The 17979-nt window shown below is 44.7% G+C and overlaps 11 non-coding genes across 11 annotated transcripts; all 11 read left to right on the plus strand.

Annotated features, from left to right (window-relative positions):
• The first annotated feature begins 12912 nt into the window (after positions 1-12912).
• On the plus strand, positions 12913-12987 carry Trnat-ugu (transfer RNA threonine (anticodon UGU)). The gene has a single exon. It is a non-coding gene; the product is annotated as a tRNA-Thr (tRNA).
• A 367-nt stretch (positions 12988-13354) lies between these two features.
• Trnat-ugu (transfer RNA threonine (anticodon UGU)) lies at positions 13355-13429 on the plus strand. Its single transcript has one exon. It is a non-coding gene; the product is annotated as a tRNA-Thr (tRNA).
• Positions 13430-13796: 367 nt separating this feature from the next.
• Positions 13797-13871, plus strand: Trnat-ugu (transfer RNA threonine (anticodon UGU)). Its single transcript has one exon. It is a non-coding gene; the product is annotated as a tRNA-Thr (tRNA).
• Positions 13872-14238: 367 nt separating this feature from the next.
• Trnat-ugu (transfer RNA threonine (anticodon UGU)) lies at positions 14239-14313 on the plus strand. Its single transcript has one exon. It is a non-coding gene; the product is annotated as a tRNA-Thr (tRNA).
• Positions 14314-14680: 367 nt separating this feature from the next.
• Trnat-ugu (transfer RNA threonine (anticodon UGU)) lies at positions 14681-14755 on the plus strand. Its single transcript has one exon. It is a non-coding gene; the product is annotated as a tRNA-Thr (tRNA).
• Positions 14756-15122: 367 nt separating this feature from the next.
• Trnat-ugu (transfer RNA threonine (anticodon UGU)) lies at positions 15123-15197 on the plus strand. Its single transcript has one exon. It is a non-coding gene; the product is annotated as a tRNA-Thr (tRNA).
• A 367-nt stretch (positions 15198-15564) lies between these two features.
• Trnat-ugu (transfer RNA threonine (anticodon UGU)) lies at positions 15565-15639 on the plus strand. Its single transcript has one exon. It is a non-coding gene; the product is annotated as a tRNA-Thr (tRNA).
• A 367-nt stretch (positions 15640-16006) lies between these two features.
• Positions 16007-16081, plus strand: Trnat-ugu (transfer RNA threonine (anticodon UGU)). The gene has a single exon. It is a non-coding gene; the product is annotated as a tRNA-Thr (tRNA).
• Positions 16082-16448: 367 nt separating this feature from the next.
• Trnat-ugu (transfer RNA threonine (anticodon UGU)) lies at positions 16449-16523 on the plus strand. Its single transcript has one exon. It is a non-coding gene; the product is annotated as a tRNA-Thr (tRNA).
• A 367-nt stretch (positions 16524-16890) lies between these two features.
• Trnat-ugu (transfer RNA threonine (anticodon UGU)) lies at positions 16891-16965 on the plus strand. The gene has a single exon. It is a non-coding gene; the product is annotated as a tRNA-Thr (tRNA).
• A 367-nt stretch (positions 16966-17332) lies between these two features.
• On the plus strand, positions 17333-17407 carry Trnat-ugu (transfer RNA threonine (anticodon UGU)). The gene has a single exon. It is a non-coding gene; the product is annotated as a tRNA-Thr (tRNA).
• The last annotated feature ends 572 nt before the right edge of the window (positions 17408-17979 follow it).

Genomic DNA, 17979 nt, shown 5'->3' on the forward strand with positions numbered 1-17979 from the left:
TCAAATGTGAAAGAATTGGAGAGTTGCAGATGGTATTACTTCAAAAGTAGCTTGACAAGAACCAGAAATGGATGGAAGGACTAAATTGGTTAAAAAAGAGCATAGAGCTCAAAATTAGGATGAGAAAATAAAAATTAAAACAAACAATTTCAGAATAAAAATATATTAATCCATATACATTTGTTTATTTTATTTTTATTTAATTACATCAGAGGACTGAAATAAGCACTGTCACATTCCGAATGCCAAATGTCAATGAAGTTTCTAATGGACAGAATGAAATCATCAGAGGCAAAATATCTGAGTGCCCGTAGTAGCTGGTTCACTGATGGAACAGAGTCATTTCTGAAAGAAAGAAAAGAATGACAGGAGACAATTCAAGAGAAATTTAAAAACATAACTTACCAGCCACTTCTTCCACTGCTATGATTATATAGATTCAATAACTAAAGATTCCTGTTAACTGAATGACAAGTTCCTATATTGTTACAACACAAACATAACAATTACTTTTTGACAAATAAGGATGTGGTTACGTGGGTAATACTAATAAGTTAGAAAAACAATAGCCATCTCCTATAGCTTTCTTTAAAAAACTGAGTTTACCGTTAGTATTGCTGTGTTAAACTTACCTTGGGCAAGCGAACATTATTTATATGTTTATGGGAATAATGCTAGTTCGTGTTACTCTGAAGCATTCACTAAACGATAGAAAGTCGTTATCCTAGTGGGAGATATACACAAACAATATTTTCTGCCACAGATGTGACTCAGTGAACTCGGGACATTAGTGTACTACCAAACTTTATGTTACATTAAAAAGTCATAATAAGCCATTAGTTACAGAAAAATGGTACTTCAGACAAGTACAATATGACATATTGCAATTTAAGTTACCTTCATCTAGCTGCAGTTTGACATAAAGGAGGAACAGAAAATAACTTTATATTCAAGTCAAGTCAAAAACATAGCTTCACAAGCGTGCTACAACTATGCAGATTCTAAAATTAGATTCCTGTTCTGCTCTTATAACATCCACATCTACGCTCTGCAAACCACCATGAGGTGCATGGCACAGGGTAAATCCGATTCTACTAGTTATTAGAGTTTATTCTCGTTCCATTCACGTAAGGAGGATGAGAAGAATGAATGTTTGAAAGCCTCTATAAGTACAGTAATTATTCTGATCTTATTCTCACAAACCCTATGTGAGCAATATGTAGGGGGTTGTAGTATATCCCTAGAGTCACCATTTAAAGTCGGTTTTCGAAACTTCATTGGTGAACTTCCTCGGGATAGTTTATGTCTATCTACAAGAAGCTGCCATTTTAGTTCTTTCATCATCTCAGTGACGCTCTCCAACGGGTCAAATAAACCTGTGACCATTCTCTGTACACATTCAATATCCCCCGTTAGTCCTATTTGGTACAAGTCCCACACACCTGAGCAATATTCTAGAACCTGTCGCACGAGTCACTTCTAAGCACTCTCCTTTGTAGACTGACTGCACCTCCTCAGTATCCTACCAGTGAACCGAAGTCTGCCACCTGCTTTAGCCACAACTGAGCCTAACTGATCGTTTCATTTCAACATACGTACATGCATATACATATATTATTGTATGATAAATATGGTTGGGCTTATGTGGATAATACTAATAACTATGCTTCCCCAGCTATGCTCTATAGCTGGGGCAGCATCACACTTTTAACAAAATGCTAGCTTTCCTGTTAATCTTAATGTGTTAAACTTAGCCTGAACAAGCACAAATAATTCGCAGGCTTCGCTGAATGATGACAGGTGAGAGACAATGTTGTTGCTCTGGAAAATTAATGGTCTTGTGATCCTAATATTTTCACTAAAAAAGCGGAAAGTTGTTCTGACACTGTGTTTAAACATTTTCACTAAAAGACAGAAAGTTGTTCTGACACTATGTTTACACAAAAGAGGCTTTCCTGATAGCAAAAAGAGTGTACCAATATTTTCTGCTATTGACATAATGTGTCTGAGCGAAAAAGCAAGACTACTGCTTTATCAAAACGTTTTGCAACATGAAAAATCAATGTTTTGTCTAAAACAGAAAGAAGATGTTATACAAATAGATCACGTAACTGGTGTGGCTTTTCGATATGTCTATTATGGTGCTGTCTACTGAATAAAACGAAACAGTCCTTTCCACTATTGCAGCAGTGGTAAGACATGCCAGATAGACAAGGCTACTTTTGCGTGACTCACCATTTTAATGTGCCAAATTTACATAAGTTGGTGGAATTCACGTATTATTTATGAAAACAGAAAAATAGTGTCACCTGATCGTCCTATGCTCCAGTTTCGCGCGTGCAAGATTGAAAAGATGAATGAAATTACAATGAAATCCAGACCATTAGCTGCTTACAGGTGTTGATAAATATCAACGAGGACAGTTGAAAATGTGCGCCCAGTCCAGGACTCGAACCCGGGATCTCCTGATTACATAGCAGATGCTCTGTCCGACTCAGCCTTCTTTTTAGGAAATGGGTACAAATGATAATTCTAGAAACTTAAAACTTTGAACATAGCTGCTAAGGTTCAGTGACCGTGTCAGAATTATATTGTAACAAATAAGCCCTCGGTCACAAATATTAAGTCAAAAATTGACCTGGTTTCGACGCTACTATGAGCGTCGTCTTCAGAATTAGACTAACTGCACTAAAACATTAGGTATATAGTACATTAATAAAATTTTGTTAATATATTATTATATTATATAATTTATATACTAAAACATTAGGTATATAGTACATTAATAAAATTTTGTTAATGTACTATATACGTAATGTTTTAGTACAGTTAGTCTAATTCTGAAGACGATGCTCATAGTAGCGTCGAAACCAGGTCAATTTTTGACTTAATATTTGTGACCGAGGCTTTTTTGTTACAATATAATTCTAGAAACTAAATGTTACGACAACAAAGGTGGCATTCAAAGAATAAACAAAAAAATAATAATGTAAATCACTAATGCAATTCCAGCGAAAAAAAGTTCTTCAATAAACGTAACCGGTTCCATTTGGTACATCGCCATCGGTATCTGATACCTTCAACAGCGCCTTTGAAGGGTATCTGCAACGGAGGCATTCTGCTTTGCTAGTGCCTCAAGGAAAACAGCAATCCATGAATTAGCCCGTCTCGTTCTTCTCGCATTGCTAACAAAGCAGGACGTTCAGCCGTAAGTGTGATGCGGCACAGAACATTAACCGCAGCGTGGCACTCCCAAGCTGAGATGGTGTTAACGAAAACACTGCGTAAATAATTTGCGAAGAGCGTACGGTATCTCGGTGTGCGATCGAGGGCATTGTGAGCATTTTGCAGGAACCACCAATAATCAAGCTGCTCTCTCTCTCAGTCGCTAAAGATATAGGCTACGGTAAGTCCTTTGAACCATGTATATTACACTATAGGCTCTGAGCCCTATGGGACTCAACTGCTGAGGTCATTAGTCCCCTAGAACTTAGAACTAGTTAAACCTAACTAACCTAAGGACATCACAAACATCCATGCCCGAGGCAGGATTCGAACCTGCGACCGTAGCGGTCTTGCGGTTCCAGACTGCAGCGCCTTTAACCGCACGGCCACTTCGGCCGGCTGAACCATGTAAGCGCATGATATTTTGCGACAGGAAAGTAAGATTTATCTGGACAGAGCAGGGTCTGAGGGTCAATTACATTAGGCGTGACCAGGAGGTAACAAGCTAATATCTACTGTGTTACTCGTCAAACTCCGGACGACGACGCGCATGTAAGACGATGTTAATCGGTATCCAAGAGGTGACAATCTGGGCAATAAGGGGAGTCTGTTAGTCCAACAGCGTGAAGCCGCTGTCGTGTCGCATATTTTTTGTTGGCGATCTGATACCACTTCTAACGCACCGTGGATGACAGAAAGTTGTGGTGTATCGTTTTCCACACTCTTGGCCAATGAACCGTAGGGTACTTGTTTTCCACCGAGTTATGGGGAACAGCCCACAGAAGGTTGGTATAAAAATCTTTCGCCTTTGGTGGACGTGTGGCGGGGAGGTTCGAGCTGACATAGCTGTAATCAAGAATGAAGGTCGACACATGGAAGAGCTTTGGTACGACGTGCGCAACCGACATCTGTGGGACGTGAGAGACTGGCATCAGAACCTGTAGTAAACGACCCGTGAGAGCGGTATGTTGACTTTTCCATCTTTTCCTCATGTTTCTCATGAAAAGGGCAGCTGCTCTCGCCCTGACGTTGACCAATCCCAGCCCCCCTTTGTGCACTGGGAGGGTAAGAGTGTCGCATCGTACTTTAAATACACTCCTGGAAATGGAAAAAAGAACACATTGACACCGGTGTGTCAGACCCACCATACTTGCTCCGGACACTGCGAGAGGGCTGTACAAGCAATGATCACACGCTCGGCACAGCGGACACACCAGGAACCGCGGTGTTGGCCGTCGAATGGCGCTAGCTGCGCAGCATTTGTGCACCGCCGCCGTCAGTGTCAGCCAGTTTGCCGTGGCATACGGAGCTCCATCGCAGTCTTTAACACTGGTAGCATGCCGCGACAGCGTGGACGTGAACCGTATGTGCAGTTGACGGACTTCGAGCGAGGGCGTATAGTGGGCATGCGGGAGGCCGGGTGGACGTACCGCCGAATTGCTCAACACGTGGGGCGTGAGGTCTCCACAGTACATCGATGTTGTCGCCAGTGGTCGGCGGAAGGTGCACGTGCCCGTCGACCTGGGACCGGACCGCAGCGACGCACGGATGCACGCCAAGACCGTAGGATCCTACGCAGTGCCGTAGGGGACCGCACCGCCACTTCCCAGCAAATTAGGGACACTGTTGCTCCTGGGGTATCGGCGAGGACCATTCGCAACCGTCTCCATGAAGCTGGGCTACGGTCCCGCACACCGTTAGGCCGTCTTCCGCTCACGCCCCAACATCGTGCAGCCCGCCTCCAGTGGTGTCGCGACAGGCGTGAATGGAGGGACGAATGGAGACGTGTCGTCTTCAGCGATGAGAGTCACTTCTGCCTTGGTGCCAATGATGGTCGTATGCGTGTTTGGCGCCGTGCAGGTGAGCGCCACAATCAGGACTGCATACGACCGAGGCACACAGGGCCAACACCCGACATCATGGTGTGGGGAGCGATCTCCTACACTGGCCGTACACCACTGGTGATCGTCGAGGGGACACTGAATAGTGCACGGTACATCCAAACTGTCATCGAACCCATCGTTCTACCATTCCTAGACCGGCAAGGGAACTTGCTGTTCCAACAGGACAATGCACGTCCGCATGTATCCCGTGCCACCCAACGTGCTCTAGAAGGTGTAAGTCAACTACCCTGGCCAGTAAGATCTCCGGATCTGTCCCCCATTGAGCATGTTTGGGACTGGATGAAGCGTCGTCTCACGCGGTCTGCACGTCCAGCACGAACGCTGGTCCAACTGAGGCGCCAGGTGGAAATGGCATGGCAAGCCGTTCCACAGGACTACATCCAGCATCTCTACGATTGTCTCCATGGGAGAATAGCAGCCTGCATTGCTGCGAAAGGTGGATATACACTGTACTAGTGCCGACATTGTGCATGCTCTGTTGCCTGTGTCTATGTGCCTGTGGTTCTGTCAGTGTGATCATGTGATGTATCTGACCCCAGGAATGTGTCAATAAAGTTTCCCCTTCCTGGGACAATGAATTCACGGTGTTCTTATTACAATTTCCAGGAGTGTATATGCGGTCAAATCGGCTGGCCGAATGACTGGTAAGATGAGTGAGGCCAGAGCGATTACCGTGGAATTTTTTCCCACGTGTCGCACAAGTGAAGTTCTTGGATCATCGCACACAATTCCGGACAGGGCATGTAGTGGGGGATTTGATCCTTGGGGTGAAGTACGCAAATAAAATCGCCGGCGAAGACGCTGTTTTCGTACCGCCCGAGGAAAAGGGGGGCGACATCCGTGGAGTAGAATCTGGCGCGGTCGTGATTTCTGCTTTTATCCGACGGCGCATAAACATTAATGAATCGGTAAGTGCTATTCCTCGAGCAGATGGAAGATATGTGACGTCAGTAACTTCAATACCATCACGCACTAATATTGCCACTACGGTGTCTGCAGGGCCACCGGACATCACATATGTTGCGTAACCAGAAAGGTTCGGGTGTGCGGTTGTTTTCACTCCTTGCAGGAAAGCAAAATCAACTCCAGTGGCTCGTATTGTTTCTTTTAAAAGTTGTATCTTGACAGGAGAACTTATCATGTTGATATTCATTGTCGCCAGGCGACGCGATGGTTGGGCGAGGTTATCCATGTCGATGTTGGAGAGAAGCGAACATCGGAAGTGATGTCACCCCCCGCCGAACGCGGTCCTCCTTGTGCTGCTTATGCTGCACGATCCGTCGGCGCCTCAGCTGGCCGCGGATCGGGATCTGGCGTCTCGACGTCCTCGGCCCACGAAGCGGGCACGGATGTCTGTTCATGTTCCATAGGATCGGTTTGATAGGAAGGGAGCGAGCGACTTCGCTGTCTGCACTGGTACCTTCCTGTTGCTCACTGTTTATTTCAAGGGGCTGGTAGTCAAACGCTGCATGTTTCTCCGTCTGTTCTGCAAGGTTGGAGTCAGTGGAAACGGCCTCAGCCTCAGCCTCGAGGTTGGCTTCTTGAGTGGTCAGTTGTTCTTCTCCGGTCGAATGGGGACCGCCGTGTTCCGACACGTGTCCCGACACGGTCCTACGACAGCGCTTTCGGCATTTCGGTGATCGCTGTTTCCGTACGTGGCCTTCGTTGTTAGACGACTGCACTGACTCACGCCTCGCCGGGACAAATACTTCGGTCGGGTCGATAAGTGAATCAATAGCCATCTTGCTGTCGTCAATGTCAGTCGCGTTCGGTAGCTCCGGCGTCATCGTACTATTTTCCACCACTGGGCAGGCCGGTTGATCCTCCAGGTTTCTGTCCGTGGAAGGTGATTCCTGTACCGCTAAATCGGTCGGCTGTGTCTGTTTTGTTGAGAACGTCGTGAGCGCCGCCCCGCAGGTCACGGGGAGAATAGTTCAAATGGTTCTGATCACTATGGGACTTAACATCTGAAGTCATCAGTCCCCTAGAACTTAGAACTACTTAAACCTAACTAACCTAAGGACATCAAACACATCCATGCCCGAGGCAGGATTCGAACCTGCGACCATAGCAGTCGCGCGGTTCCAGACTGAAGCGCCTAGAGCCGCTCGGCCACGGCGGCCGGCTGGGAGAATAGTCTTCGTCGATGGAGGTGCAACGTCCGTCGGTGGGAGTTGTGTGATCCGACGCTGGAGGCACTCGGAACGAAGGTGACCTTCCTTGCGCATCCGGAACACGTTTCCGGCTGGCCGTCGTGAGTAACTATGGCCCGGCACCCTCCTATCTGTAGGTGGGACGGTATGTGTCATTGGAGGTCAATGCGCACTTGACGTATTCCATTGAGCGCTGGATACGTCATAAACTGGGTCCATTTTTCAGCCACGTGTTCGTGTACCGTGCCATAAGGGCGGAGCCCCGCCACAAAGTCTGCCGCAGGGAGTTCAAATGGAAGTTCGAATATGCGGATAGTCCGCAGTCCGGGAGTACGACATGGCCGGCCTCGACGTTGCCAACATTTGCGCCTGCGTGGGAAAAACGGAGTTCTTGTTTCATCTCACGAAGCTCCTTGGCGCATGTAGTTTCGTTTATGAGTTTTACACAAACCGTGCTACTGACTATTGAAAGGTGGATGCCGACAATGTCAGCAGCCAGGATCTTGGCTTCCTCTTTTAAAAAGCGTTCTACTTCGAGCGGCTCTGGTCTGGTGAAGTCGTTCCGAAAGGAGAATTTCAATATTGATCTTCTGTATAGGTCTGCCATGATCTTGTAACGCTACGACATCACGTAGTGTCGGCGAAAGGAAGTAAACAAGGCGCGCTGGGCCGCGCTGCTGGCGGAAAGCACACACAGCACGTCTGCGTCGCTCGTTTGCGAGAGCCGGACTGACCATCGAGGACACGGATGATAGTGCGACTGCAGGGAATTATCTCTGGTACGCTCCCCATGAGACCTACGCTTCCAAATTACGGTCTACAAACTACATTTGCAGTGCCCCTGCCCACTATACTCATTACTCGTGGCAGTCAATCTACCGATTCCCATAAGAGTTTGAGCAATGTGAGTGCATCCGCACTAAAGATCATTGGCCGGTAAGCCTTATCTATACGAATATGGTATCTGTTCTTTCAGACATGTCCAAAAAAAGTTGGACAGTAAGTTGGAAGTGTGGGTCTCATAGGGAGCGTGCCAGAGATAATTCCCTGCAGTCGCACTATCCTCTGTGTCCTCGATGGCTCAGTCAGATAGAGCATCTGCCATGTAAGCAGGAGATCCCAGGTTCGAGTCCCGGGTGGGGTATACATTTTCAACTGTCCCCGTAGATATTTATCAACACCTGTAAGTAGCTAATGGTCTGGATTTCATTGTCCGAAACAACAGATACCATCTTCATATATGAGAAGATGAAGTACGGCTTCCTTCGATAAGCGCAATCTGGATTTAACTTCTGAATCGAGTATGGCAGGACGCAAACCATCGTTGTAGCTACTGTACAATTCGTAGCTCAACGCATAGAACCACAACATCAAGATGAATATGTGGAACTTTTGCCTTTGTGCTGTAACTTGGCGCTCATGAAGGGTTTAACGGACGATAAGTCTGATGTTTAATTATAACAAATCGTATGAAGACTGACGTGTTTTTATAAAAGTAATAATTAAATATCACTCAACATTGACCTTTCTTTCAGTTCTTGACACACCTACTTAGGAAGAAAATGTGGCTAGGACGTGCTGGGGATGGCAGGCAATCTATACATTTAAAAAAATAAAATGGCGAATCAAACCACCTTCACATTTTTAATTTCCAGTTGGTATTTTATTTGAGCAACCTATTTATGCCCTACATTGCCCCATCTTCAAGTCCCCTGAGTAACGTGCAGGCAGACCCTCACCTCTGGTTCAGTCGAAATATGGACCATCGTTCAGTGACTGGTATCCGTAGGTTATCGAAATAGCGATCTCTACGATCATCACTCGCTGACAAGATGGCACAATGCTACTCCGAAATTGGCTGCTCAAATAAAGTAACAACTGGAAATTTAGACGGCCAAAGGTGTTCTGATTCGACATTTTACATTGAACGGCCGAGGTCCTGCAACCATCTGTATAAATATGGACTTAAAGAGACGAGACATTTTAATGTTCACTATATACCATACGTTTGTTGACCCAGAGGATAATATTTCTCTAAAGTGCTCTTGCACTACTGTTCTAACCATGTAATCGAATTTTTGAAACATAGGATGGCCTAGAGATGGTACTGTGTTCTGAAGCCTATAGCCAGTCGGTAAAACAAGTAAATAGGGACTATAGACTAAAACACTTACTTTTTAACTGAATCAACTGTGGGTTCTTGGTGAATCATTGTAAATTAACTAAACATACACCGTTTTTTGCCTTGTTTCACAAATTTTATTATTACTGTTACTGCACAACCTAGGTCTCGGGTTATAAGCCCATTTTCAAGTACATTACTGATTCCCAAACATGATAATGCACAGATAAATATGATGATAAGGCAAAGATAGTCGTCCCTCCTTCTTAATGTATTGATCCATAACTTAATGTAAAATTACTTCAATGACGATTTTTTAACAAATTTCATATGGAATTACACAATTCAGCAATGACACTGACATGAGAGGGCTTCAAGTTATGCATCAGCCAAGAACTCTTTATCTACTGATGGACTGAGGCCCTACTGATGACCTACATTAAGCCATTGATCGATACATTAAGAAGTTGAGACGACTATCTTTGCCTTATCGTCATGTTTTTCTGTGCATTATCATCTTTGGGAATCAGTAACGTACTTAAAAATGGGATTATAACCCGAAATCTAGGTTGTGCAGTAATATCAATAATAAAATTTGTGAAACAAGGCAAAAAATGGTGTTTGTTTAGTTAAAACATACACATCTTCAGCATTGCATTGGTCGCTGTCCCAGCGACAATATGTCGCGAATATTTGAGGTGATGATGATGATGATGATGGATGTGGGGTGTTCAACAGCATGGTAATCAGCGTCCTTACTAAGTGTCAGAACGCCATTCTCGTGAGAGGAGGCGGAAGGGGGGGGGGACGAAGAGGGCTGTCCCCATAGGCAGAGTTGCTTATAATGCATTACACTCCACCAATCAATTATAAAAACTCCGCCGTCATGATACACTAAACTATGACATTGAAAATCATTAAGAGAAATTTTAAACTGTTGGTAAGCTATCTATTCAAAGTACGGTGGCCATCTCTCCCCAGCACTTTATGGATGACGCCCTCTGCCAGGAACTTAAATATGATTTGCAGAGTATCCATTTAGAGTATCCATGTAGACAATCCACAAAATTTCAAAACCTGCATTACACTTCTGTCAGCGCCGGTGAGGTTGTTGGAAAAATCTCCAGGCAAACCAGAGGTTGCACTTACGAGATAAAAGAATTCTCGTCCACATGTACTGTGCAGAAGAACCATACGTTGTCGCTAAAAAGTGTTCTGCTAGGCTTCATACTTGTTAGTGAGTAAAAGGTGATAAAATACAATACCTAACATGTAGGATTGCTGTGTTGAAATAAAGAACACAAAACATTAGATATAAAATTTCATTACACACTTATTAAACGCATTACTCTTTTGCTATACAAATCTGATAAAACTTAATAAATCATTGGTAAATGTCAACAGAGGGACGCATCATCTTCGGCTGGTGATTTTTTTCCATAATAGTCAGCAGAGTCGTGAAACATGGCAGCAAAAGAAAGATGGGCGCACCAGAGCACAGGTACATGCCTTGTGGACTGGGCGGCTTCCTGAAACAGAGGCCCATCGTGAATTTTGAAATACGCGTTGGTAATGAATTCGTTTCATCCTTTCATCAACTTCCTGTTTTTTGTTTGGATTTGTAATTTCTTAAATGTGTCCAAATGTCTCTTTTATGAGGTGTGTGAGCTTTTTAAATCTTTATCGATGTTTCTAATGGCACATTTTTCAGTTCGTAATTGCAAATTGAACTTTGTTGTTACCATATGCTCGATCTTTGCCGTGTGACAGGGAAAACATAACTTTTTTTCGTGTAAGAGATGGCCGTTTGACCCGACCTTAATCGATTATCTTAAAAATGTGAATGTGTCGGAAAACAAAAACCGTTTTAATAAAGGTGAATACCAGTATAAAACATCGGTCTCATCGTGAATTTTTAACTGAGGAAGCGTTGTCGTAGAAACAGCACTACATAGTAAAACTACGAAACTATTTTTTGCCGGAAAGAAATCAAGCGTCCAGAAGGAATAGTGACATACTGTGGCCATCTCAATCAATCACATGATGCGATTTTATATGCAGCGCTATGGCAACACCACAGTGTTGTCGCAGCTCAATAAGTGACTACTGTTTTTCCTGCAGTCGTTTGCGCTTTGCAGTCAAAAGGTGGCAACAGCGCTGTCACCTATCAGGGATCTTCCTTCGCAGATACTGTAGCGTTCATACAAAGGTGTTCAAGAATTAAAAATCTATCGCGAATGGCTTGAATATTCGAAAAAAATGAAATTCTTTGGATCAAAACGGAATTCAAGGAAGCTGTCAAGATGAAGGACTTTCATATGTCATCTAGTCATTTCACTATTTCCATTACAATATGAAAATTGTGACGATTAATCGATAAACAGAGAAAGAAAGAAAATCAAATTGCTTGTCCTACACATGAGAGTAAATACATTGGCCTAAGTCTAGCATCTACGAAAATTTTTTTATGAAAAACTAGAAAACATGGTGGAAATGACATTAGAGGAAGATTAAGTATTACTTAGAAAAGGTCTTCAGTACCATTAAACTGAAATACGTTCTCAAAATGTCCAACAGAATAACCATTGGAGAGAGCAAATGACGTATAAAAAAATCATTAATGTCTCGAATTTATCAAAAATATTTGTAGAATGTGGGTAGACGCTAGTGTAGAAAGAGCAGAAGAAAATACGAAGATACAAAAAGTGAAAGATAAGAAAATACTAATCACAAACCTGACGAAAATACTGTAGTAATTCTAATTTATAATTAGGATTACATATAAAAACTGTAAGCTTGTTTGCTAATAGTACCATTAAAGAAGCATATACCCAACCAGTTTTCAATACGATTTCAAGAAAAAGTTAGTCTAAAGTTCTTATGCTCACATCGTGGAAAAACACTTCAAGATAATGAAGCCAAGCACACGAGAACTATGTGGAAAGTAAAAATACACAAATAAAACTAAACAGTCGGAGCAAACATCTATAATATCAACATCAACACCGCAATACACGGAATTAACGAAGAATTGAGGCCGACTTGTAAAGTGTTATCATTAATACCAAATCGCATTATTCTGGACATTATAAATACGCATATTTCTACTCTGTTATAAAGAGTGCTGTTTATGTCGCTGATGATTATGGAAACTGCCAAAGAGCAACAAATGCTAACACAAATAGTGGACGAAATGTCTTTAATTCACACACAGTTCTGCAAATCTGTAATAAACTGAAACACAAACCAAGCTTGCAACACGTAACAGTACTAACGACAAAATAAAATAAACTAGTATAAACTGTTATGGAATTTCATCTACTAATACTGAATGTTCAGAATTTCCACCGACTGTGCTTGTATAACTAGCTGAAATAACAGCATAAAATAAGGTTAGGGCAAACATCTATTAGGCGCACTACGAATATAGTGGTGTGGACATGTTGGGAATGTGGATCTCACGGGGAGCGTGCAAGGGATAAGTCCCTGCAGACGCACTATCCTCTGTGCCCGCGGTGGCTCAGTTGGATAGAGCGTCTGCCATGTAAGCAGGAGATCCCGGGTTCGAGTCCCGGTTGGGGCACACATTTTCAACATGTCCCCAATGAAGTACATCAACGCCTGTTTGCAGCTAGGGTGTACATTTAATTATCATTTCATTTCTAGCAAAGCTGCATGGTCATCCACGGTAACTGTTCCTTCTGGAACAGATACTACCGTCATATATAGTTAAAAAATATGGCTTCCCGGCCATTGACCTTCTTGTGCGAACGCACACGCTATGCCCGAACTCGTACGGGACTTTGTAGATTAATCTGCCACGAGTACTGAGTATGATGGGCAAACATCTATTAGGCGCACTACGAATGTAGTGGTGTGGACATGTTGGGAATGTGGATCTCACGGGGAGCGTGCAAGGGATAAGTCCCTGCAGACGCACTATCCTCTGTGCCCGCGGTGGCTCAGTTGGATAGAGCGTCTGCCATGTAAGCAGGAGATCCCGGGTTCGAGTCCCGGTTGGGGCACACATTTTCAACATGTCCCCAATGAAGTACATCAACGCCTGTTTGCAGCTAGGGTGTACATTTAATTATCATTTCATTTCTAGCAAAGCTGCATGGTCATCCACGGTAACTGTTCCTTCTGGAACAGATACTACCGTCATATATAGTTAAAAAATATGGCTTCCCGGCCATTGACCTTCTTGTGCGAACGCACACGCTATGCCCGAACTCGTACGGGACTTTGTAGATTAATCTGCCACGAGTACTGAGTATGATGGGCAAACATCTATTAGGCGCACTACGAATGTAGTGGTGTGGACATGTTGGGAATGTGGATCTCACGGGGAGCGTGCAAGGGATAAGTCCCTGCAGACGCACTATCCTCTGTGCCCGCGGTGGCTCAGTTGGATAGAGCGTCTGCCATGTAAGCAGGAGATCCCGGGTTCGAGTCCCGGTTGGGGCACACATTTTCAACATGTCCCCAATGAAGTACATCAACGCCTGTTTGCAGCTAGGGTGTACATTTAATTATCATTTCATTTCTAGCAAAGCTGCATGGTCATCCACGGTAACTGTTCCTTCTGGAACAGATACTACCGTCATATATAGTTAAAAAATATGGCTTCCCGGCCATTGACCTTCTTGTGCGAACGCACACGCTATGCCCGAACTCGTACGGGACTTTGTAGATTAATCTGCCACGAGTACTGAGTATGATGGGCAAACATCTATTAGGCGCACTACGAATGTAGTGGTGTGGACATGTTGGGAATGTGGATCTCACGGGGAGCGTGCAAGGGATAAGTCCCTGCAGACGCACTATCCTCTGTGCCCGCGGTGGCTCAGTTGGATAGAGCGTCTGCCATGTAAGCAGGAGATCCCGGGTTCGAGTCCCGGTTGGGGCACACATTTTCAACATGTCCCCAATGAAGTACATCAACGCCTGTTTGCAGCTAGGGTGTACATTTAATTATCATTTCATTTCTAGCAAAGCTGCATGGTCATCCACGGTAACTGTTCCTTCTGGAACAGATACTACCGTCATATATAGTTAAAAAATATGGCTTCCCGGCCATTGACCTTCTTGTGCGAACGCACACGCTATGCCCGAACTCGTACGGGACTTTGTAGATTAATCTGCCACGAGTACTGAGTATGATGGGCAAACATCTATTAGGCGCACTACGAATGTAGTGGTGTGGACATGTTGGGAATGTGGATCTCACGGGGAGCGTGCAAGGGATAAGTCCCTGCAGACGCACTATCCTCTGTGCCCGCGGTGGCTCAGTTGGATAGAGCGTCTGCCATGTAAGCAGGAGATCCCGGGTTCGAGTCCCGGTTGGGGCACACATTTTCAACATGTCCCCAATGAAGTACATCAACGCCTGTTTGCAGCTAGGGTGTACATTTAATTATCATTTCATTTCTAGCAAAGCTGCATGGTCATCCACGGTAACTGTTCCTTCTGGAACAGATACTACCGTCATATATAGTTAAAAAATATGGCTTCCCGGCCATTGACCTTCTTGTGCGAACGCACACGCTATGCCCGAACTCGTACGGGACTTTGTAGATTAATCTGCCACGAGTACTGAGTATGATGGGCAAACATCTATTAGGCGCACTACGAATGTAGTGGTGTGGACATGTTGGGAATGTGGATCTCACGGGGAGCGTGCAAGGGATAAGTCCCTGCAGACGCACTATCCTCTGTGCCCGCGGTGGCTCAGTTGGATAGAGCGTCTGCCATGTAAGCAGGAGATCCCGGGTTCGAGTCCCGGTTGGGGCACACATTTTCAACATGTCCCCAATGAAGTACATCAACGCCTGTTTGCAGCTAGGGTGTACATTTAATTATCATTTCATTTCTAGCAAAGCTGCATGGTCATCCACGGTAACTGTTCCTTCTGGAACAGATACTACCGTCATATATAGTTAAAAAATATGGCTTCCCGGCCATTGACCTTCTTGTGCGAACGCACACGCTATGCCCGAACTCGTACGGGACTTTGTAGATTAATCTGCCACGAGTACTGAGTATGATGGGCAAACATCTATTAGGCGCACTACGAATGTAGTGGTGTGGACATGTTGGGAATGTGGATCTCACGGGGAGCGTGCAAGGGATAAGTCCCTGCAGACGCACTATCCTCTGTGCCCGCGGTGGCTCAGTTGGATAGAGCGTCTGCCATGTAAGCAGGAGATCCCGGGTTCGAGTCCCGGTTGGGGCACACATTTTCAACATGTCCCCAATGAAGTACATCAACGCCTGTTTGCAGCTAGGGTGTACATTTAATTATCATTTCATTTCTAGCAAAGCTGCATGGTCATCCACGGTAACTGTTCCTTCTGGAACAGATACTACCGTCATATATAGTTAAAAAATATGGCTTCCCGGCCATTGACCTTCTTGTGCGAACGCACACGCTATGCCCGAACTCGTACGGGACTTTGTAGATTAATCTGCCACGAGTACTGAGTATGATGGGCAAACATCTATTAGGCGCACTACGAATGTAGTGGTGTGGACATGTTGGGAATGTGGATCTCACGGGGAGCGTGCAAGGGATAAGTCCCTGCAGACGCACTATCCTCTGTGCCCGCGGTGGCTCAGTTGGATAGAGCGTCTGCCATGTAAGCAGGAGATCCCGGGTTCGAGTCCCGGTTGGGGCACACATTTTCAACATGTCCCCAATGAAGTACATCAACGCCTGTTTGCAGCTAGGGTGTACATTTAATTATCATTTCATTTCTAGCAAAGCTGCATGGTCATCCACGGTAACTGTTCCTTCTGGAACAGATACTACCGTCATATATAGTTAAAAAATATGGCTTCCCGGCCATTGACCTTCTTGTGCGAACGCACACGCTATGCCCGAACTCGTACGGGACTTTGTAGATTAATCTGCCACGAGTACTGAGTATGATGGGCAAACATCTATTAGGCGCACTACGAATGTAGTGGTGTGGACATGTTGGGAATGTGGATCTCACGGGGAGCGTGCAAGGGATAAGTCCCTGCAGACGCACTATCCTCTGTGCCCGCGGTGGCTCAGTTGGATAGAGCGTCTGCCATGTAAGCAGGAGATCCCGGGTTCGAGTCCCGGTTGGGGCACACATTTTCAACATGTCCCCAATGAAGTACATCAACGCCTGTTTGCAGCTAGGGTGTACATTTAATTATCATTTCATTTCTAGCAAAGCTGCATGGTCATCCACGGTAACTGTTCCTTCTGGAACAGATACTACCGTCATATATAGTTAAAAAATATGGCTTCCCGGCCATTGACCTTCTTGTGCGAACGCACACGCTATGCCCGAACTCGTACGGGACTTTGTAGATTAATCTGCCACGAGTACTGAGTATGATGGGCAAACATCTATTAGGCGCACTACGAATGTAGTGGTGTGGACATGTTGGGAATGTGGATCTCACGGGGAGCGTGCAAGGGATAAGTCCCTGCAGACGCACTATCCTCTGTGCCCGCGGTGGCTCAGTTGGATAGAGCGTCTGCCATGTAAGCAGGAGATCCCGGGTTCGAGTCCCGGTTGGGGCACACATTTTCAACATGTCCCCAATGAAGTACATCAACGCCTGTTTGCAGCTAGGGTGTACATTTAATTATCATTTCATTTCTAGCAAAGCTGCATGGTCATCCACGGTAACTGTTCCTTCTGGAACAGATACTACCGTCATATATAGTTAAAAAATATGGCTTCCCGGCCATTGACCTTCTTGTGCGAACGCACACGCTATGCCCGAACTCGTACGGGACTTTGTAGATTAATCTGCCACGAGTACTGAGTATGATGGGCAAACATCTATTAGGCGCACTACGAATGTAGTGGTGTGGACATGTTGGGAATGTGGATCTCACGGGGAGCGTGCAAGGGATAAGTCCCTGCAGACGCACTATCCTCTGTGCCCGCGGTGGCTCAGTTGGATAGAGCGTCTGCCATGTAAGCAGGAGATCCCGGGTTCGAGTCCCGGTTGGGGCACACATTTTCAACATGTCCCCAATGAAGTACATCAACGCCTGTTTGCAGCTAGGGTGTACATTTAATTATCATTTCATTTCTAGCAAAGCTGCATGGTCATCCACGGTAACTGTTCCTTCTGGAACAGATACTACCGTCATATATATTTTATAGCTTGGTAACACTAGAAAAAGAAATTGGATCAGCTGAGTCAAACCCTCTTTGTTCAACAGAGTGACGATGTTTTCAGAAACAGTTGTGTGTTACATGTGGTATGTTGCAGAAGTAGTAGAACTTGAGAAAATAGGATGAGACACTGGTATCTTTACGTTCATGGAGTTTAAGGATTTTGAAGCAATCATAATGAGAGTCTTTGGGAATTGCGAAGACATCAGAAAGATAGAGTGCAACAAGGTGATTATCTTTTCTAAAGTTGTCAGATATGCCGCAGTTTCTTGGAGAAACTTCAAATAGCTCTAAGCACTAAGGGACTTAACATCGGAGGTTTTCAGTCACGTAGACTTGGAACTACTTAAACCTAACTAACCTAAGGACATGACACACATCCATACCCGAGACAGGATTCGAACCTG

This window comes from Schistocerca nitens, chromosome 9 (assembly GCF_023898315.1).
Source record: "Schistocerca nitens isolate TAMUIC-IGC-003100 chromosome 9, iqSchNite1.1, whole genome shotgun sequence".
Classification (NCBI taxonomy): Eukaryota; Metazoa; Arthropoda; class Insecta; order Orthoptera; family Acrididae; genus Schistocerca; species Schistocerca nitens.